Source organism: Mobula hypostoma, chromosome 1 (genome assembly GCF_963921235.1).
Source record: "Mobula hypostoma chromosome 1, sMobHyp1.1, whole genome shotgun sequence".
Classification (NCBI taxonomy): Eukaryota; Metazoa; Chordata; class Chondrichthyes; order Myliobatiformes; family Myliobatidae; genus Mobula; species Mobula hypostoma.
This window is the reverse complement of record NC_086097.1, coordinates 10781609-10805588: the sequence shown is the minus strand read 5'-3', so window position 1 is coordinate 10805588 and position 23980 is coordinate 10781609.

Here is a 23980-nt window from a genome sequence, read left to right as displayed (position 1 = left end):
ATTTTACATTTGAATGGCTTGGTAGACTTCAAGAATTAATCCTCCCATGTATTGTATAATCAAAGATTCTGAGACTGTTAAGTTGGAGTGACAAATTTTCTCTTCGAAATGATTTTACTTAACTAGTTGCATCACTAGAATAACCAGACTGCTCTTTTGTGTATTTCTGTCTGTAATCAAATTTAAAATGATAAATTGAATTGAATTTTATATATTTGTTTTGAACCAATGTCCTGGCCAATACTTATCCCTTAACACAAAACTAGTTCTCTAAAACTTTGACAAACTTCTATAGATGTGTGGTGAAGAGTATATTGATTGGTTGCATCACAGCCTGGTATGGAAACACCAATACCCCTGAATGGAAAATCTTGCAAAAAGTAGTGGATACAGCCCAGTCCGCCATTGAACACATCTACACGGAGCATTGCTACAGGAAAGCAGCATCCATCATCAGAGACGCTCACCTCACAGGACATACTCTCTTCTCGCTGCTGCCAGCAGAAAGAAGGTACAGGAGCCTTAGGACCCACACCACCAGGTTCAAGAACAGTTATACCTCTCAATCATCAGACTTTTGAACCAAAGAGGGTAATTTCACTCAACTTCACTTACCCCATTACTCAACTGTTCCTTGATCCTACGGACTCACTTTCAAGGACTCTTCATTTCATGTTCTCGATACTTACTTACTTACTTATTTATATTATTAATTTTTTTCTCACCTCAAGATGGTGAAACCTGAGTCCAAGCACGCTCATTTTTCAATTGCTAGGAGCTTTTGTACTATTTTAGTGATGTTTAGTATTGTGGCTCTCTGAAGATTTACATAAATATTGCTGTGTAGCCCTAACTGTTTAATGCTATTGTGTAATGCCTTTGGGATGACACCAGATCAGATATTACTATCGGGACAATGTATACCCTGTTCTTGTTCCAAAGTCTTTCAATTTCCTTTTTTAATTCAGCATATTTCTGGTATTTTTCATTTATTGATTTCTGTATGTTATCTGTGTTTGGAATGCCGATATCTATTAAGTAAGTTGTTCTTGTTTGTTTATCCAGTATTATTATATCTGGACAGCTATTATGTAGAGTGAAATAACAAATTGTCCAGTTGTAATAACAAATTGGTCATAATATAATCTGTGGGATTCTAGCTCTAAAATTATTATTATTATTATTATTATTTCTTCTTTCTTTTAATATTTACACAGTTTGTTGTCTTTTGCATCCTGGTTGTACACCCAATTGGCATGGTCTTTCATTGATTCTATTATGGATATTGGATTAATTGAGTATGTCCATAAGAAAATGAATTTCAGCATTGTATAATAGTGACTTTGAAATTTGAACTGTGGAACAAAGTTCAGTAGATCATGATCAGTTACTTTTTGTTTAGATTGTTGGTTAGAAGATGATTATTGGCCAAGAATTTGATTCAAAAGCAAATTTATAAAATTCTGTTCAATTATCATTTCAGTTGTGGTGTTTACAAATATCCTTGCATATAGTTTTGTGGCTGTCCTTTTCCCATTTATGTTAGTGGATACATTAAGTGTTAAGGTACTTAGGACATTCAAAGCTTGTGAAAATCGTCTGGTAGATAAATTTAAGTTCTTTGTCAGTAATTTTCGGCTCTTTTAATCAATACACTCTAATCAGCAAGAGGGATTCATTAGAAAGGGCCAATAAGAACAATGCAGGTGCAAATGGAGCAGCCATTCTTCAAGTGGTCGTTCCTTTGAGTGGCTTTGGCTCATCAGGCTTGGGTGAGGTGAAGTATCATATAAATGAGGAAATTCAAGTTCCAATTGCACAAGGAGTTATTGAGACCAAGGTCTTGAGGCTTACTAATTAGTTTTGAGAAGACAATAATATTGAATGCCAAGCTGTAGTTGATAAAGAGCATCCTGATGTATATGTACATCTTTTCCATCCAGATGTTCCAAGATTGAGTGAAAAGCCAATGAAATGGCATCTTCTGTGTACGTGCTGTACTGGTAGGCAAATTGGAGCCGATTCAAGTCACTTCTCAGGCAGGTGCTGATGTGTTTCATCACCAACCTCTGAAAGCACTTCACGACAATGGATGTAAGTGCTACTGGACGATAGTCATTAAGGCAGGTTACCATGTTCTTCTTAGACACCAGTATAAATGAAGCTTGCTTGAAGCAGACGGATACCCCAACTTATTGAAGCAAGAGGTTAAAGATATCAGTCAACACTCCAGCCAGTTGATGAGCACAGGTTTTTAGTATTTGGCCAGGTATATTCAATATTTCATCAGGCTATTCAATATTTCTATTTAAGATCGTAAGACCATAGGATGTAGGAGCAGAATTAGGCCATGTTGACCATTGAGTCTGCTTTGCCGTTTCATCGTGGTTGATCCATCTTTCCTCTCAGCCCCAATCTCCTGCCTTTTCCTTGTATCCCTTCATGCTCTGACCAATCATGAACTTGTCAACGTCTGTCTTAAATATTCGTAAAGGCTTGGCCTCCACATCTGCCTGTGGCAAAGAATTCTATGGATTCACCACTCTCTAGCTAAAGAGATTCCCTCTCATTTCCCTTCTAAAAGGACACCCCTCTGTTCTGAGTCTGTGTCCTCTGGTCCTAGACTTTTCCACCATCCTCTCCACATCCACTCTATCAAGACTTTTCAGCATTCCATGTGTTTCAATCAGGTCACCCCTCAATCTTCTGTATTCTAGTGAATACAGGTCCAGAACAAGAAAAACTCTTCATATGATAAGCCATTCAATACCAGAATAATTTTTGTAAACCTCCTTTGAACCCACTCCAGTTTCAGCTCCCGATACACCAAATGGGACCTCATCAGTGCTTTAGAAAGTCTCAGCATTACATCCTTGTTTTTATATTCTAGTCCTTTTGATATGAATGCTTACAGTACATCCCATTTGCCTTCCTCACCACAGACTCAATCTGCAAATTAGTCCGTTAGGAAATCCTGCACAAGGACTCCCAAGTCCCTTTGCACCTTGGAGTTTTGAATTCTCTCTCCATTTAGAAAATAGTCTACCCATTTATTTCTTCAATCAAACTGCATGGCCATACAATTCCTGACACAGTATTCCATTTGCCACTTCTTTGCCCATTATCCTAATCAGTCTAAGTCCTTCTGTAGCCTCTCTACTTGCTCAATACTACCTGCCCTTCCACCTATCTTCATATTATTTGCAAACTTTGCAAAAAAAAGCCATCAATTCCATCATCCAAATCATTTGACATATAATCTAAAAAGAATTGCTTCCAACACAGATATCTGTAGAACAAGTCACCAGCAGCCAACTAGAAAAACCTTTTGTTCCCACTTTTTGCCTCTTGCCTTATCCATCTTTCCCGTAACTTGTTAAAAAGCTTCATGTGTGGCATCTTGTCAAAGGCCTTCTGAAAATCCAAGTACAGAATATCAACCAATTCTCCTTTGTGTATCCTGCTTGTTATTTCTTCAAAGAATTCCAACAGATTTGTCAGGCAAGATTTTTCCTTGAGAAAGCCATACTGACTACTGCCTATTTTATCATGTGCCTCCAAGAATCCCGAAACCCCATCCTTAACATCCAACATCTTCCCAAACACTGAATTCAGACTAACTGGCCGATAATTTCTTTTCTTCTGCCTGTCTCCCTTCTTGAAGAGTGGAGTAACATTTGCAATTTTCCAGTCTCCAGAACTACTCCAGAATCTGGTGATTCTTGAAAGATCATTACTAATGCCTCCATAATCTCTTCAGCCACCTCTTTGAGAAGTCCAGTTGAGTTATCTACCTTCAGACCTTTCAGTTTCCCAACAACTTTCTAATTAGTAATGACAACTTCACACACTTCTGACCCCTGACAATCTGGAGCTTCCACCTCTCTGCTTGTGTCTTCGACTGTGAAGACTGATGCAAAATACTTATTCAGTTCATCTGCCATTTCCTTGTCCCCCATTACTACCTCTCCAGCATCATTTTACAGTGGTCCAATATCTACTCTTGCCTCTCTGTAACACTCTGGTTCCATCAGTTACGTAAGTCTCAGCAAGACAATCTCTGGCCCTGCCAAACGTGGGAGATTGAAGCCAAAGCGCATCAGAACCCCCTGTTTGTGTGGATGCTGCATGGTTCATTGCCCCGTTAAAAATAAATACCATGAAATAACGGACAGTACACCACATACAATTAAATGATTTAGCTTTATAAATCTTAATTTGACTAAAAGGTTAGTAAGGAAAAGAGTCCATTTTAATGAAACAGTCTAACGTGCACAAGTTGGAGCTCATAGTTTCCCCTTCGCCAATCCTCCTTCGATTTCCCTGGGCTTTGTCAAATCATGGCCTTGCTCCGGGTCGAGTCCTACGACCTCTTCTCTCCGGTGCCTTCTCCCTTCATCTCCCACCGAACCAAAGACCCCGCTCACACCAGTGTCAGGCACACAACAGGAAAACCACAATCCCTTCATTGGACAGCTCTCGTTCCAAACCACCCGTTATCTCCAACCATAACCCAAACACTGCTTCTACAGAAAGACCATTACGTTAGCAGTGAAACTTTTCCTAGGGTGTTACCTCTCTTTTACACATTAACTTCCTCCTCATCTTTTCCCAAGTTAAATCTCACAATAAAGTGCCTGTTTTGGGATTCTGGTATTGGGTATGCGAATAGATACCTTTCCCAGGATAAATGTAACTAGGCCTTCAATGCTGGGATGTTGGCCTGTGGGATAACAGTAATGCTGGATATTATATTTACAGTGACTGTGGAAAATTTTGCAGAGGTAATGTTGGTTGGCTTTTTCCAGAGCCTTGAGATACCTACTGAAAGTAGACCAGGTCTCAGGAGCACAGAGAAAGACAGTTAAAAGTTCAAAAGTTCAAAGTAAATTTATTAACAAAGTACATATATGCCATCATATAACCACTCTGAGAATCATTTTCTTGCAGGCATACTGCATAAACCCAATAACTATAATAGAGTCTATGAAAGACTGCACAACCAGTGCTGGCAACTAACGTGCAAAAGATAACAAACCATGCAAATACAAGAGAAAAAATATGAAATAATAATAAAAAATAAATAAGCAATAAATATCAAGAATATGAGATGATAAGTCATTGAGCACGTGGCTAAGTGGTTAAGGCATTGGACTAGCTACCTGAAGGTCGTGAGTTTGAGCCCCAGCCGAGGGAACGTGTTGCGTCCTTGAGCAAGACACTTAACCACACATTGCTCTGCAACGACACTGGTGCCAAGCTGTATGGGTCCTAATGCCCTTCCCTTGGACAACACTGGTGTCATGGAGAGGGGAGACTTGCAGCATGGACAACTGCTGGTCTTCCATACAACCTTCCCAGGCCTGCACCCTGAAGAGTGAAGACCTTCCAGGTGCAGATCTATGGCCTTGCAAGACTAACGGATGCCTTTAGAAGTCATTGAAAGTGTGTCCATAGGTTGTGGGAACATTTCAGTGGTGGGGTGAGTGAAGTTGAGTGAAGTTATCCCCTTTGGTTGAAGAGCCTGACAGTTGAGGGGTAATGACTGTTACTCAAACTGGCAGTGTGAGTCCTGAAGATCACTGCTCCCTGCTGCCCAATAGATAGTGACTTTCATGGCAGGTCTCAGGCCTTGATCTTCCCACACATTTTCCTCCAATGCTGGACATTGTAAGTGATGTTAAATTTCATCGCTGGCTCCTGCCATCGCTGAAGTCGATTTCAAAGAGGTGGAAAGTCATTCATGTTTTCTGAGGTCTCACTTTGATTTCTTTGAATGTTTGAAGGCTCTAGGTCTGCACTCACTGGAGTTTAGAAGAAGGAGGGGGGATTTCCTTGAAAACTGTTGAATATTGAAAGGCCTAGATAGAGTGGGTGTGGAGAGGATGTTTCCTATTGTCCGGGAGTCTAGGATCAGAGGGTACAGGCTCAGAATAGAGCGACATCCATTTAGAACAGAGACAAGGAGGAATTTCTTTAGCCAGAGTTCAATGTTCAAAGTAAATTTCTTATCAAAATACATAGCAAGTACACCTAATACAACTCTGAGATTCATTTTCTTGCGGGCATACTCAGTAAGTCCCTAATCGGATAATAGCTGAAATAGAATCGATGAAAGGTTAGATTAGGTTAGATTATGAAAACACGCAGTCCTCTTTTATTGTCATTTAGTAATTCACGCATTAAGAAATGATAGAATATTTCCTCCGGTGTGATATCACAAAACACAGGACAGACAAAGACTGAAAAACTAACAAAAACCACATAATTATAACATATAGTTACAACAGTGCAACAATACCATAACTTGATGAAGAACAGGCCATGGCACAGTAAAAAATTTCATAGTCTCGCTTATGTCCCACATCTCACACAGACGGGAGGAGGAAGAAAAACTCTCCCTGCCATGCCCGACCACAGTCCGACCCTGAGTCATCCGAAAACTTCGAGCCTCCGATCAGCCCTCTGACACCGAGTACTGAGCACCATCTCTATCTGAATGATTCGACCTCAGCCTTGGTCGCCAGCAGCAGGCAAAGCCGGGGATTTTGGGGCCTTCCCTCCAGAAGATTCCTGATCGCCCAGTAACAGCGGCAGCGAACCGGCGTTTCAGAAATTTCTCCAGATGTTCCTCTGTGCTTTCACGTCTGTCTCCATCAAATCAGAATTGTCCACGGCCCCTATTTAACAGAAATGATATCACTAAGACTGCACTAACCTGGGCTTTCAACCAGTGTGCAAAAGACAAAAAGCTGTGCAAATACAAGGGTGGTGAATCTGAGGAATTTGTTGTCACAGATGGCTGCAAAGGCCAAGTCACTGGGTATATTTAAGACAGAGGTTGATAGGTTTTTTGATTAGTTAGGACAGCACAGGTTACGGGGAGAAGGCAGGAGAATGAAGTTGAGGGTGAAAATAAATCAGCCTGATGGAATGGTGTAGCAGACTCAATGGGCTGAATGGCCTAATTCTGCCCCTATGTCTTGTGGTCTTATGGTAACCTTGTTTCTGATATATAGTCACTGTACTGTAGGTTGTTGGTGAGGGAAGGTAAGTATGCTGTGAGAAAGATTGTATAAAACATCAGACAGTAACAGGCTTGACACTTGTCTTCAGTGAGATTGGCTCTATTTTAGACCCAATCATTAGCAACAAGGCTTACATGTCATCAACAAACAAATATACGATGGTGATGGATTGCTGTGGGAGGTTGAATATGAGCAGAGCGCTCTCCAGTTCTATCCAGCTGACTGAATGAAAAGTTTTGGCAGTGTTGAAAAAGACCGAGTACCTACAGTATATTGTTTGGTGCTCCTTGCTGCATTTCTCTCAGAGTTAATATAACACCTACAACAACTGGAACAAATTCAAATGGTTCAATTTAATATCAGAAAATATATACAGTATACAACCTGGAATTCTTACTCTTCACTGACATCCACGAAACATGAAACCCCATGGAATGAATGATGGTTACATCGGAACCTCAAAACCTTCCCTCCCCCTCCCACGCACAAGCAACAGCAAAAGCATCACCCTCCCCCCCCCCACTTGTGCTAGCCGAAGCACGGACACTCCCCTACCCCTCACCATGCAAACAATAGCAAATGCCCCCCAAAGAGACTTCGATCTGGAGTCGATCAAAAATCATAGTCCATAACCCAGCTCTCTGGTATGTCAAACAGACTCTCTCTCACCAGCAAGGGAGAAAGAGATCGCTCCTGAAACAGTGAGGGTATTATTTTTAAAAGTACAAGATTTTACCTGCAGTATTATGCACCAAATATCACAGAAACTGGGTAGAATTTTCCAAGATATCAGTGACCACGGTTACAATGGCAACATTGTTAATTTACTGGATTAGCAGTGTTCCCGTGCTGAAAGATTCAGAAAAAAAGGGTTCAAATCCAGCACAAGCAAGTGAGCTACTTAAGCTCAGCTAATTAAATAAAAATCCAGTGGAATGTCACTGCAGTAGATATCACCCAGCCAAAATTCCTTGGGAACATGTGATTTTTGAATTATATATATTAATTGTTGGCAGTGTTTAAAGGTAATGTTTTTGCATAAACTATACTTAAATAATTCTTCTGAAAATAAATGAATACTGTATAATATTAAACTTTCAGACTGTTGCACTTATTAGAAACCCTTGCTGCAGAGGCAATGTTTTGAAGTTTGCCCAGAACGGTAGCATAGCTGTTAGCGTAACGATTTACAGCGTTAGAGACACAGGTTCAGTTCCCACTGCTGCCGATATGGACTTCGTGCGTTCTCTTTGCGACGGCATGGTTTTATCTGGATGCTCTGGTTTCCTCCCATGGATTGGTAGGTTAATTGGTCACATGTGGGGACACAGACCTAATGGGCCAAAAGGGCCTGTTGCCATGCTGTATCTCTAAATAAATAAATAAAATGACACCAGAGGGTGGATTCTTTGAGCTCATCTATGAAAACAGCTTAATTTATTCCCTTTACTATCTCTTTTTCACCTTTTCAAGGTGGATGGGGATCTGTTGGAGTCCATGATCTACAGCTGCACTCAAACTGCAGTTCCTTACATAGAAACATAGAAACATAGAAAATAGGTGCAGGAGTAGGCCATTCGGCCCTTCGAGCCTGCACCGCCATTTATTATGATCATGGCTGATCATCCAACACAGAACCCAGCATTCCCTCCATACCCCCTGACCCCTGTAGCCACAAGGGCCATATCTAACTTCCTTTTAAACATAGCTAATGAACTGGCCTCAACAGTTTGCTGTGGCAGAGAATTCCACAGATTCACCACTCTCTGTGTGAAGAAGTTTTTCCTAATCTCGGTCCTAAAAGGCTTCCCCTCTATCCTCAAACTGTGACCCCTCGTTCTGGACCTCCCCAACATCGGGAACAATCTTCCCGCATCTAGCCTGTCCAATCCCTTTAGGATCTTATACGTTTCAATCAGATCCCCCCTCAATCTTCTAAATTCCAACGAGTACAAGCCCAGTTCATCCAGTCTTTCTTCATATGAAAGACCTGCCATCCCAGGAAACAATCTGGTGAACCTTCTTTGTACTCCCTCTATGGCAAAGATGTCTTTCCTCAGATTAGGGGACCAAAACTGCACACAATACTCCAGGTGTGGTCTCACCAAGGCCTTGTACAACTGCAGTAGTACCTCCCTGCTCCTGTACTCGAATCCTCTCGCTATAAATGCCAGCATACCGTTCGCCTTTTTCACCGCCTGCTGTACCTGCATGCCCACTTTCAATGACTGGTGTATAATGACACCCAGGTCTCGTTGCACCTCCCCTTTTCCTAATCGGCCACCATTCAGATAATAATCTGTTTTCCTATTTTTGCCACCAAAGTGGATAACTTCACATTTATCCACATTAAATTGCATCTGCCATGAGTTTGCCCACTCACCCAACCTATCCAAGTCACCCTGCATCCTCTTTGCATCCTCCTCACTGCTAACACTGCCACCCAGCTTCGTGTCATCCGCAAACTTGGAGATGCTGCATTTAATTCCCTCATCCAAGTCATTAATATATATTGTAAACAACTGGGGTCCCAGCACTGAGCCTTGCGGTACCCCACTAGTCACCATTCTGGGGTTCACCAACCAGCCGTTTTTCAATATCAAAGTTCAAAGTTCAAAAGTTGAAAGTAAAATTTATTATCTTTGTACCATATATGACCCTGAGATTCTTTTCCTGGGGGCATACTTAGTAAATATGTAGAACAGTAACTGTAAACAGGATTGATGAACAACAAACTCTGCAAATGCAAATATCAATAAATAGCAATAAATAATGAGAGCACAAGATTTCAAGATAAAGACTCCATTTAAGTGAGGCCTTCGGTTGTGGGAACACCAGAAATAGAATGAGTGTAGTTGTCCTCTTTTGTTTAAAAGCCTGACAGCTGAGGGGCAGCCACTGAGGTCAGGCTAACAGGTCTATAATTGCCTTTCTGCTGCCTTCCTCCTTTTTGAAAGAGTGGAGTGACATTTGCAATTTTCCAGTCCTCTGGCACCAGTCCAGAATCCAAGGATTCTTGAAAGAACATTACTAATACCTTCCCAATCTCGTCTGCTACCTCTTTCAGAACCTGAGGGTGCAGTTCCTCTGGTTCAGGTAACTTATGTGCCCTTAGCTCTTTCAAATTTTGAGTATCTTCTCCCTTGTATTGGTAACGGCACTCACTTCTGTTCCACATGGGTCTGTGTTGGGACCGATTCTTTTTCAGAATCAGAATCAGGTTTATTATCACCGGCATGTGACGTGAAATTTGTTAACTTAGCAGCAGCAGTTCAATGCAATACATAATATAGAAGATTAAAAAAAAATAAACAAGTAAATCAATTACAGTATATGTATATTGAATAGATTAAACAAACGTGCAAAAAAAAACACAAATAGTGTATGTTAAAGAAAGTGAGGTAGTGTCCGAGGGTTCAATGTTTATTTAGGAATCAGATGGCAGAGGGGAAGAAGCTGTTCCTGAATCGCTGAGTGTGTGCCTTCAGGCTTCTGTATCTCCTACCTGATAGTAACAATGAGAAAAAGTCATGCCCTGGGTGCTGGAGGTCCTATATAATGGACGCTGCCTTTCAGAGAGACACTGCTCCCTGAAGATGTCCTGGGTACTTTGTAGGCTTGTACCCAAGATGGAGCTGACTAGATTTACAACCCCCTGCAGTTTTTTTCGGTCCTGTGCAGTAGCCTCTCCATACCAGACAGTGATGCAGCCTGTCAGAATGCTCTCCACGGTACAACTATAGAAGTTTTTGAGTGTATTTGTTGACATGCCAAATCTCTTCAAACTCCTAATGAAGTACAGCCGCTGTCTTGCCTTCTTTATAACTACATCGATCTGTTGGGACCAAATTAGATCCTCAGAGATCTTGACATCCAGGAACTTGAAACTGCTCACTCTCTCCACTTCTGATCCCTTTATGATGATTGGTATGTGTTCCTTTGTCTTACCCTTCCTGAAGTCCACAATCAGCTCTTTCATCTTACTGACATTGAGTGCCAGGTTGTTGCTGCGACACCACTCCACTGGTTGGCATATCTCACTCCTGTATGCCCTCTCGTCACCACCTGAGATTCTACTAACAATGGTTGTATCGTCAGCAAATTTAGAGATAGTATTTAAGCTATGCCTAGCCACACAGTCATATGTATATAGAGAGTAGAGCAGTGGGCTAAGCACACACCCCTGAGGTGCGCCAGTGTTGATTGTCAGCGAGGAGGATATGTTATCACCAATCCGCACAGATTGTGATCTTCCAGTTAGGAAGTCGAGGATCCAATTGCAGAGGGAGGTACAGAGGCCCAGGTTCTGCAACTTCTCAATCAGGATTGTGGGAATAATGGTATTAAATGCTGAGCTATAGTCGATGAACAGCATCCTGACATAGGTGTTTGTGTTGTCCAGGTGGTCTAAAACTTTGTGGAGTGCCACTGAAATTGCATCTGTCATTGCCCTATTGTGGCGATAGTCAAATTGCAATGGGTCCAGGACCTTGCTGAGGCAGGAGTTCATTCTAGTCATGACCAACCTCTCAAAGCATTTCATCACTGTCGATGTGAGAGCTATCAGGTGATAGTCATTAAGGCAGTCCACATTATTCTTCCTAGGCACTAGTATAATTGTTGCTTTTTTGAAGCGAGTGGGAACTTCCACCTGTAGCAGTGAGAGGTTAAAAATGTCCTTGAGTATTTCTGCTAGTTGGTTGGCACAGGTTTTCAGAGACTTAGAAAGTACTCGATGGGGACCTTCTGCCTTGCAAGGGTTCACTCTCTTTAGAGACAGCCTAACATCGGCCTCTGAGATGGAGATCACAGGGTTATCAGGTGCAGCAGGGATCTTTACAGCTGTAGTTGTGTTCTCCCCTTCAAAGCAGGCATAGAGGGCTTTTTATGTTATATATCATTGATTTGGATAATGGAAATTGATGATTTTGTTGCAAAGTTTGCAGATAATATGAAGATAGGTGGGGGTCAGGTAGTTTTGAGGAAACAGGAGTCTACAGAAGGACTCAGGCAAGTTAGGAGAATGGACAAAGAAACGGAGGGTGGAATATCATGTCGGGAAGTGTATGGAAGAAATGAAAGGATTGACTGTTTTCTAAAGGGAGAAGAAATAACTAAAATCTGAGGTGCAAAGGGATTTCGGATTCCTTGTGCAGGTTTCCTTAAGGGTAAATTTTCAGGTTGATTCTGTGGTGAGGAAGGCAAATGCAATGTTAGGATTCATTCAGAACCAGAGGCCACAGTTTAAGAATAAGGGGTAGACCATTTTACAACGGAGTTGAGGAAAACCTTTTTCACACAGAGAGTTGTGGTTCTGTGGAATGCTCTGCCTCAGAAGGCAGTGGAGGCCAATGCTCTGGATTCTTTCAAATAGAGTTAGATAGAGCTCTTAAAGATAGCAGAGTGAAGGGATATGGGAAGAAAGCAGGAAAGGGGTATGATTGTGGATGATCAGACATGATCACAGTGAATGGTGGTGCTGGCTCAAAGGGCCGAATGGCCTACTCCTACACCTATTGTCTATTGTCTATTGATTCATTTCATGAGGAATAGAATATAAAAGCAAGGATGTAATGTTGAGACTTTATAAAGCACTGGTGAGGCCTCACCTGGAGTATTATGAGAATTTTTGGGCCCTTTATCTTCGAAAGGATGTGGTTAAACTGGAAAGAGTTCGAAGGAGGTTCATAAAAGTTATTCCAGAATAAACAATTTGTCACATGAAGAGTGTTTGATGGCTCCAGGCATATAGTCACTGGAATTCAGAAGAATGAGGGATGACCTCATTAAAACCTATCAAATGGCTAATGACCTTGTTAGAGTGGATGTGGAGAGAAAGTTTCCTATCTTGGAAAGTCTAAGGCAAGAGGACACAGCCTCAGAAGAGAGGGGTGTCATTTTAGAATGGAGATGAGGAGGAATCTCTTTAGCCAGCGAGTGATGAATCTGCAGAATTTGCTGCCACAGACATCTGTGGAGGCCAAGTCATTATGTATATTTAAGACAGAGGTTGATTGGTTAGGGCATAAGACCGTAAGACATAGGAGCAGAATTCAGCTATTCAGCATTCTCTGCTACTCTATCACAGCTGATTCCAGATCCCTCTCAACCCCACACACCTGCCTCCTCATTTGATGCCCTGACTGATCAGGAAATTATCAACTTCCGTCTTAAATATACACACAGACTTGGCTTCCACCGTAGCCTGTGGCAATTCACTTCACAGATTCACTACTCTGGCTAAAAAAATTCCTCCACACCTCTGTTCTAAAAGGTCACCCGAAAATTTTGAGGCTGTGCCTTCTAGTTCTAAATACCCCCACCATAGGAAACATCCTCTCCACATCCACCCTACCCCTTTCAACATTTGGTAGGATTCAATGAGATTCCCCACATTCTAAATTCCAGTGAGTACAGGCCCAAAGCTGCCAAATGCTCCTCACTCATGGGATCATCCTTGTGAACCTCCTCTGGACTCTCTCCAATGACAACACATCCTTTCTGAGATATGGGGCTCAGAGTACTCCAAGTGCTACCTGACCAGTGTCTTATGTAGCCTCAGCATTATCTCCTTGCTTTTCTATTCTATTCCCCTTGAAATAAATGCTAACGTTGCATTTGCCTTCTTTATCTCAGACTCAGTCTGTAAATTGACCTCCTGGGACTCTTGCACGAGGACTCCCAAGTCCCTCTGCACCTTTGATATTTGAACCTTCTCCCTGTTTAGATAATAGTCCGCACTATTGTTCCCTTTACCAAAATACAATATCATACATTTCCCAACACTGTATTCCAACTGCCACTGTTTTTGCTCATTCTTCCAATTTGTCTAAGTCCTGCTGCAATTGCAATTCTTCCTTGGCACTACCAACCCCTCCACCTATCTTCATATCATCTGCAAACTTTGCCACAAAGCATTCAATTCCACTATCCAAATCACTGACAAACAATACGAAAATTAGTGGTCCTAATACTGACCCCTGAGGAACACCACTAGTCACAGGTAGCCAACCTTTTCAAATGCCTTCTGAAGATCCAAGTAAATGACATCCACTGCCTCTCCTTGTCCCACTCTGCTTGTTACTTCCTCAAACAACTCTAACAGATTTTTCAGACAAGATTTCCCTTTGCAGAAACCATGCAGACTTTGACTTATTTTATCATTAGGCTCCAAGTACTCCATAACTTCATCTATTACAATTGACTCCAACATCTTCCCAACCACTGAGGTTAGGCTAACTGGCCTACAATTTCTTATCTTTTTCCTTCCTCCCTTCTTAAAGAGTGGAGTGACATGTTCAATCTTCCAGTCCTCTGGGACCATTCCAGCATCACGTGATTCTTCAAAGATCATGACCTATGCATCTGTTCTCTCTTCAGCAACCTCTCAGGACTCTGGATGTCATCCATCTGGCCCAGGTGACTTATCTACCTTAAGACCTTTCAGTTTGCCCAGCATTTTTTCCTTTGTACAAACATTTGTAATTGCAATGGCACTCACTCCTGCTCCCTGGCACTCATGGACATCTGGCATACTGCTAGAGTCTTCCACAGTGAAGACAGATACAAAGTGCCCATTAAGTTCATCTGCCATTTCTTTGTCCCCCTTTACTACCTCACCAGCATCATTTTCCAGTGGTACAATATCAACACTCACCTCCTTTTTATTCTTTATATAACTGAAAAGTCTTTAGGTATCCTGCTTTATATTAGTGGCTAGTTTTTCCTCATATTTCATCTATTCCTTTCTTATAGCTTTTTCATTTGCCTTTTGTTGGATTTTAAAAGCTTCCCAATCATCCAACTTCCCACTCACTTTTGCTACCTTATGTGCCTTTTCCTTGGGTTTTATGCAGTCCTTGTCAACCACAGTTGCCGACCCTGGCCTTTCAGAACTTCGTCTTTTGGGGGACATAACTATCCTGCTCCCTGTGAACTATTCCCAGAAACTTCAGCAATCTCTGCTCTGCCTTCATCCCCGCCGGTATCCTCTTCCAGTCTACCTGGGCAAGCTCCTCTCTCATGCCTCTGTAATTCTCTTTATTCCATTGCAATACTGATACATGTGACTTATGCTTCCGAGGCGGAAAAGAGTGCTCGGATCCGGAGGGAGAGTGTGGTAGAAAAACCTTTATTTGTCACATGATATCATAGAGAGTCCAAGCTCCTAAAAGCAGGGTCTTGGAACTCTGCTTAACAATAGAGTACACTCTTATTTATACCCCGAATGTACTTGACAAGAAGCACTCAAAGCTATAAGGAGGAACCTAAACTACAATTCTACAGAATAGCGAAGTTGCACAATGTGTCCTTGAGAGGTTATACATTTACCTGAGTGTTGGTTCCCAGGAAAGTATATCAGGCTTGTTCAACCACAGACATGTGATAATTCTTAGAATAAAAAAGCACAGATATAGTTATTTCTACATCCCGTCTACAGAGCACATTTTAGTCACGCAGTGTACATTAGTCAGATAAATGATTATAGCTTTTGAATTCACACTCTTAAAAATCATTAACCTCTTAACATCTGTCAGAAGGTCTTAGTATTTTTCTTCCACAGTTCCCTCCTTGTTAATCTTCTAGATTAACATTTTTCACTGGGGTATTTCTTCTACCTCCTCATAACAGGGTACATAGCCATAGGGGAAGGGTCTTTCTTTCTTTGGGTACACCTCTTCGCCCCACCAGTGTTCCTTGCCAGGTTTATCTTTCATCATTTGGGGTATCATAGATTAGGGATACCTTCAGGGCCAGACAAGTCTCGTTTCTGTAATTGATAACAGCACAACCACAATGATCCACATACATAACACCCCAGAACACATATCATGGCCACTATTATAATCCCATGCGTGATCCAGCTTCCCGAGCTGGAAAACCATCCCTCTATTATTTCCCACCATTCTGTTCCTGAATCAAAATTCTTAAACTGTTTCCCTATCTTCCTCAATCTTTTCCCTCCCGTGATTGTGAGATTGCGCATAGAGTAATGCTACCGTCTCCCCTGACTTTGACTTTGTACGGGCGCAGGCCCAGCAAATGCATAGTTGTGTGACACAATGAACTACCACCGCTAATCAGACCAGGGCAATGAGGCTGTAAAAGAGGGGCTGTAGCCAGGAAAATACTCCTTCTAACACTGATTTAACCCACTTAAAGAAATCCCAGCCTTCTGGAGGGACTTGAGAGTTCAGTCTGTGTATTTCATCTTGCATCTGGGTCACATGTTCTAACACATGGGTCATATTTTCTGAAGCATCGGATATGTAGGTGCCACATTCTCTCCCTAATAACGCACAGACCCTTCCTTCTGAGGCTAATACTTCTTCTCCACTTTCCTCTGACGCTGTTAGGTAATCAATCAATCCCACCCCAATATGATTATTACCACTACTTCCTTCATGTCTGTCCTCTATTGAGTATATACTTTGTTAATAATCAGTCACTATGTATATAACATGAGGCGCAGGTTAAAATAGATTTATGCTCCTGTCTCTCCGTAACACTTCGTTCTTGGTTCTCAGTGCCATTCCTCTCTCTCTCGGGGAAGATGTCACTTGTTCAGTGTTTTATTTCGTCCTCGTGGTGGTGCAACTTGCGCCTGCTGGCATGTATTCAATCAGGTTTCTTGTTCACCTTAACGGCCTGGGAGAGAAAGAATCTTTATTCGTTGATCTCACATTTATTCTATCTGCCAGCTTAACGGATGCATGTTACCTTCAGTTAAAGGTGCCTGGGCTTGCTGGACCCTCTCATACAATTTCCCTGCCTCCTGACACAATGCTTGTGCGTCTCTTCTCATCATTCTATATTAGCACTACCTTTACTGGGAACACAAAATAATCTGCAGATGCTGGGATCGAAGTAACACTCACAACACGCTGGAGGAACTCAGCAGGTCGGGCAGCATCCGTTGAAACGATGAGTCGACATTTCGGGCCGGAACCCTTCGTCAGGACTGAAGAGGGAAGGGGCAGAGGCCCTATAAGGAAGGTGGGGGAGGGTGGGAAGGAGAAGGCTGGTAGGTCCAGTTGAAAAACCAGTAATTTGAAAGACAAAGGGGTGGGGGAGGGGAAGCAGGGTGGTGATAGGCAGGAATACAATGGGTAGTAGAAGGAGGTGGAACCAAGAGGGAGGTGGTAGGCGGCTGGGGGAGGGGGCAGAGTGACATAGGGATAGAGGAAGGGAGGGGGAGGGAATTATCGGAAGTTGGAGAATTCTATGTTCATACCAAGGGGCTGGAGACTACCTAGACGGTATATGAGGTGTTGCTTTTCTGGAGTCATGGAGGCTTAGTTCCTGTTGTCATCGGCCACCCTATCAAAATTTCATGAGGGGTAAATCCTGTGTTTCAATTCTTCTGATCTCAGAGAGTGTACATTACTAAGGGCATTGCCTCTGGCCGTCCGAGATTGTTTTGCTGACAAACTTTTGTCAAAGCTGCTTTTATTTCCCCTTTCCACCATACCTGAGGACTGAGACTGGTAGGGGATATGCAATTTCCATTGAAACCCCATGGCCTGCACTAAATCTTTCACTATCCTGCCGGTAAAGTGAGTACTTTACCGGAAGAATGTTTATTCCCAAGGGTATTCCATACCTAGTTATTATTTCCTTCCACAATATTTTTACCACCGTCTGAACATCATCTTTTCGTCTGGGGTAGGTTTCCACCCATCGGGTGAACATGTCTACAATTAACAACATATAATACCCCGAGGCTGGGGGCGTATGTACAAAATCAATTTGCAAATTTTTAAGGGCATTTGGGGCATTGGAAGGTGATCATACTTGGCTGCCCCCGGTCCTTGGTTGTTTTGCTGACAAATCAGACAGGAACAAGTGATTTTCTGTATGGTTCGGGTTATGCCGGGTGCATACCATTGTTGATCAATTGCGTGTTGCACCCTCCTTTGCCCCCGTGTGCCTGTGCATGCACTAGACGACACAGGGGCAAAAACAGGTTTCTCGGACGTACCACCCACCCAACTGGGTGAAACCAAAATCCATCCTTATAGTGGCATTGTGCCTTCTCCCATGTCCGTTTTCCTGTGGACTAGAGTTTTGCTGTGCTGCCTGTATTCAGAACGCTCTAAAACAGGGAGGGGAGGGTCATTTGAGGCACAGAGAGCTTGCAGAACTGGCTTCTGTGCGATGGGCACCCTTTTGGCTTCCTAGTCAGTGCTGGCATTCCCCTGGGAGATTTCATCTGTTGCACTGGTATGTGCTTCACACTTAACAATTGCTAGTTGCTTGGGCAGCTGAATTGCCTCGAGCAGGTTTAACACTAGCTGGGAATGTTTGAGGGATTTTTCCGTGGATGTAATGTGTCCCTATTCTTCCATATTTGGCCAAAGTCATGGACCACTCCAAAGGCGTAACAAGAGTCGGTGTATATATTGGCCGTCTGATTCTTGGCCAGTGTACAGGCTCGAGTAAGTGCGAAAGTTCGGCTGCCTGTGCATAGGCCTCTACTGCCTGGTGCGGATCTACTGCAGCATAGCCGGCCAGGAGTAGGTCATCTCTTGGCTTATGTGAGGACCCATCTGTAAAGAGGATTCGGCAAAGGGTTCGTTCGCAGATCCACTCGGGGAGGAGTGGAGTGCTGTACGACTGCCACGCAGTCATGTTCGTCCTCCTCCATTGGCTCTGGGATGAAAGTGGCAGGATTGACTACGGGTGATCGGCGGTAAGTATAGTTGGGGTGTGACAACGGAATCACCTCGTATCCTGTACGTCAGGAGGCAGTGAAATGTTGTGTCGCAGCTGAGTTCAAGAGCAACATGACAGTGTGAGGTACCCGTACTTTGCAAGGATAGTTGAGAACCAGCAGTAAAGACTTCTCAACCATAATGGCTGTTGCTGCCACTGCGCGGAGACAAGCAGGCATTCCCAATACCACTGTGGGGAGGGCCGTAGAATAGTAGGCAAGTGGTCTTTTCCCACCCCCGTGATTCTGGATGAGTCCTCTGGTGGCGAACCCTCCTTTTTCACAGGCACTTCGAGTATTGTGTGCAGTTTTGGGGTCCTTATTTTAGGAAGGATATACTGACTTTGAAGAGGGTTCAGAGAATATTCACAAGAATGATTCCAGGAATATAAGGTTACTGTATGAGGAAAGTCTGGCAGTTCTTGTGCTGTATTCCCTGGAGTTCCAGAGAATAGACATAGAAACATAGAAAATAGGTGCAGGAGTAGGCCATTCGGCCCTTCGAGCCTGCACCGCCATTTATTATGATCATGGCTGATCATCCAACTCAGAACCCCGCCCCAGCCTTCCCTCCATACCCCCTGACCCCCATAGCCACAAGGGCCATATCTAACTCCCTCTTAAACATAGCCAATGAACTGGCCTCAACAGTTTGCTGTGGCAGAGAATTCCACAGATTCACCACTCTCTGTGTGAAGAAGTTTTCCCTAATCTCGGTCCTAAAAGGCTTCCCCTCTATCCTCAAACTGTGACCCCTCGTTCCAGACTTCCCCAACATCGGGAACAATCTTCCTGCATCTAGCCTGTCCAATCCCTTTAGGATCTTATACGTTTCAATCAGATTCCCCCCTCGAATGAAGGGGTTCTCTTAGAAACATTCCAAATGTTAAAAGGCCTGAATAGATTAGATATGGCAAAGTTTTTTCCTGTGGTAGGGGAGTCTAGAACAAGAGGGCACAACTTCAGGATTGATGGACGTCCTTTTAGAACTGATATGTGGAGAAATTACTTTAGTCAGAGCGTGGTAAATCTGTGGAATTTCTTGCCACGGATTGCTGTGGAGGCCAAGTCGCTGGGTGCATTTAAGGCAGAGATAGAAAGGTTCTTGATTAACCAGGGTTAACCGAGAGTTATGGGGTGAAGGCAGGGGAGTAGGGATGACTGGAAGAATTGGGTCAGCCCAGGATTGAATGGCGGAGCAGACTCGATGGGCTGAATGGCCTACTTCTGCTCCTATATCTTATGGGCTTATGGTCTTATGATTAAGCATACTTTGTTGTTTATATAATTTATTACAGGATATATGTAAAGGTACATGAATGGCATATGTCATCATGCCACCACATCCTGATTCCTGGGATGGCAGGACTTTCATATGAAGAAAGACTGGATGAACTGGGCTTGTACTCGTTGGAATTTAGAAGATTGAGGGGGGATCTGATTGAAACGTATAAGATCCTAAAGGGATTGGACAGGCTGGATGCGGGAAGATTGTTCCCGATGTTGGGGAGGTCTAGAACGAGGGGTCACAGTTTGAGGATAAAGGGGAAGCCTCTTAGGACCGAGGTTAGGAAAAACTTCTTCACACAGAGAGTGGTGAATCTGTGGAATTCTCTGCCACAGGAAACAGTTGAGGCCAGTTCATTAGCTATGTTTAAAAGGAAGTTAGATATGGCCCTTGTGGCTACAGGGGATCAGGGGGTATGGAGGGAAGGCTGGTGCAGGGTTCTGAGTTGGATGATCAGCCATGATCATAATAAATGGCGGTGCAGGCTCGAAGGGCCGAATGGCCTACTCCTGCACCTATTTTCTATGTTTCTATGTTTCTATCCTCTGTGCATGACTTGCTAAAAGTAAAATGACACTAAGCGCACATATCTCCCAGTTCCATGCTTTTCTTACAATTAGTTTTATGCTCTGGATTTATAAAACATAACACTCTCCACCTTCTGTTACTCCTTGTTTGTCTCCCAATGGAATTGATCAAACATCAGTGTAAATAGCCTGCAACTGGGGGACATTGGCAGAGCTATGTGATCAACGTGAGCTGTCAAGAGAGAGGTGACGTCTGATATTTTACTGATTGTGTTGGGGGCAGTGTGGAGCGACACAGTGCCTTGTGAGGAAGTGGAGATTTATGAGTAATTTTCAAGATCTAATGCAAATTTTTCAAAATTGACAGAAACAAATATTATATTCTGACATATAGGTCATTGGCCTGGAGGCACCAAGTTAAAAAATTCAAATATTGCAGCTGCTGGAAATTTGAAGTAACTTCAGAAAGTACTGGAAAGCATCAATTTGGATTGTTTTCTCTGAAGTGTTGGAGGCTGAGGGGGTACCTGAGACAAGCAGGGGAGTGGGGATGACTGGAAGAATAGGATTGAATGGCGGAGCAGACTCATAGGGCCGAATGGCCTACTTCTGCTCCTATATCTTATGGTCTTATGATTAAGCATACTTTTTTATTTGTATAATTTATTACAGGATATATGTAAAAATACGTGAATGGCATGAGACATAAGAAGGGTGCATAGTCAGAGTCTTTTTTCCTGAGGTGGAAATTTTAATTACTAGAGGGCAGAGCTTTAAGGTGAGAGGAAGAAAGTAGAAAGGAGATTTATGAGCCAAGTATTTGACTAAAAGTGTGGTATCTGGTCTGGAATGGTTTTGGGACATCTTATTCAACATGTATCAGTTGGGCAGAAGAGCCTGATTCAGTGCTGTATAACCCTATGGTTTGTGCCTGGAATATGCTGCCAGGATAATTGATGAAAGCATATATGAAAGCAATTTTAAATGAGACAAAACTGAATATATTCATTCATTCATTATATGCCATATTTTTTTTATGGGTTCCATTGTGTTTCTTTGAGTTGTGGCTGCAGGTAAGGAGACTTTAAACTTTAACAATCAGATGCAAGAGCATAGTGTGGTTGATAGTGAGGCTAGGTGATCATTCTAAAATTCGGGAACCATTCAAAAATCTTATAACAATGCTGTGTGAATATCCTTGAGCCTGGTGGTATACAATTTCAGGATTCTGTAACATTTGCCCAATGAGAGATGGGCAAAAAGAGGAGGTCCAGGGTGGCTGCGGTCTTTGATGGCTGCTTTACTGGGCCACCATTTGTGTGTACACAAATCTCATTGTATAATAGAAGAGTCTATAAGGAGTTTGATAATTCGTTATGTGCAATGTCATATGACATGGGTGATCATGGTCTTTCCAGGGTCATACTTATTCTTGGCAGATTCTACAGAGGTGGTTTGACATTGCCTTCTTCTGGGCAGTGGTTTTACAAGACAGGTGACCCCAGCCATTACCAATATTCGTCAGAGATTGTCTGCCTGGACACATGACCAGGACTTGTGATGTGTACCAACTACTTATACGATCATCCACCACCTGGTCCCATAGCTCATGTGACCCTGATCGGGGGCTACGCAGGTGCTACTCCTTGCCCAAGGGTGACCTGGAGGTTAGCAGAGGGAAGGAGTGCCTTACACCTCCTTTGGTAGAGACGTATCTCCACACCATCACTCACGTGACTATATTACAGAAGGAAAATACGTGTGATTCTGGAAATCTGATATTAACCAGAAAAGGGTGGAGATCTGAAAAAAGGCCAGGGGCATTCATGAAGAGGAAAGCGAGTTACATTTCAGGTCTTTGTGTTGTGTTGGAAGTGATGAAAAGCATGTACCACCAATATCATTTTATTTATATTTAGAGATACAGAGTGGAACAGGCCCTTCTGGCCAAAGAGCCGGGCCATCCAGCAACCCACCTATTTATCATTAGCCTAATCACAGGACAATTTATAATGGACAATTAATCTACTAACCAGTATGTCTTTGGACTATGGGAGGAAACTGGAGGAAACCCACATGCTCACGAAAAGAACATGCAAACTTTCTTACAGAGGATGCTGGAATTGAACTTGGACCTCTGACACCTCAATCTGTAATAGTGTTACACTAGCTGTTTCGCCACTGTGGCGAACAATTAATAGAATATTCTATCATTTTCAATCCAAGAGATTTGTTTATTTAGAGAGATAACGTGGACACGGGCCCATTCGGGCCAATGAGTGTGCCATTCAATTATGCCAATGTGATTAATTAACCCAATGCCTCGGACGTACTTAGAATGGGTAGCAATCCTGAGATCACAAACCTGGAGGTCCTGCCCTTTAACACAGCACCTAACTCCCTGAACTCCTTACGCAGAACCTGGTCACTCGTCATACCCATGACATTGGTACCTACATGGACCACAACTTCTGGTTGTTCACCATCCCGTTTAAGAATGCTGAGGACTCACTCTGAGATATCCCAGACCCAGACACCCAGGAAGCAACACACCATCCAGGGATCTCATTTTTGCCCATGAAAAACTTTCTGTCCATTCCCCTGACTAACAAATCCCCTATCACCATAGCATGCCTCTATTCCCCCCCCCTCCCTTATTTTAAATGAGAGTTCTCTTATTTTCCTTCCACTTGGTTCTAAAGCATCATTGTAACTAGATGTTACAATGGAAGGAGGGGGAGCTTAGCTTAGGAGGAGACAATGGCACCTAACAGCAACTCCTTTGCCTGCATCTTCAGAAACAGCTCTATTTCTGTCTTTAATATCTCTATTTTTCCCTTTCAGCGTTCTTTTGAAGACCCGGACCTGGAGTTACACGCTGACTATGGTTCTTTGCGGGAAAGGGCCCGATCTCGGGGTTTCATGACTGGTTGTTATTCGGCACTCCAAAATCGCAGCCTAAGAGCTTTGTTTGCCTTCAGAGTTTTGAAATTTCGTGGCTTTGGAGATGGGGGGATTGGAGGTCAGTGTCTGGGCAGGAGATTGGTGTGTTGTGGAAGATGGAAGATCTAAGGCTGTGTGCCCAGAGATCCGAGATCTTTGGGCACAGAGCTCGGAAAAAGCGATGCAACAGACTTTTAACATCATAAATCAGCGAGTTGTTTGTTATGTCTCCTCTCTCACTGTGAAGCGAAAACACCTCTTTCTCCCTTATTAGGGAGAGAGAGAGCCTGTGGTATGTTGTATACCGGGTGAACGCGTAGTCTTTGGGGTACTGCAAGTCTGTGTCTTTGCTGTTGCTTTGCTCACATTTGAGTGCTCGGTGGCGGGTGCTGATGCTTTTTTTTGCAGGTGGGGGGAGGGGGGATCGTTGCTTGCGGCCGCTCACGCATGGGAGGGAGGGGAACTGGGGGGGACTTTGGGG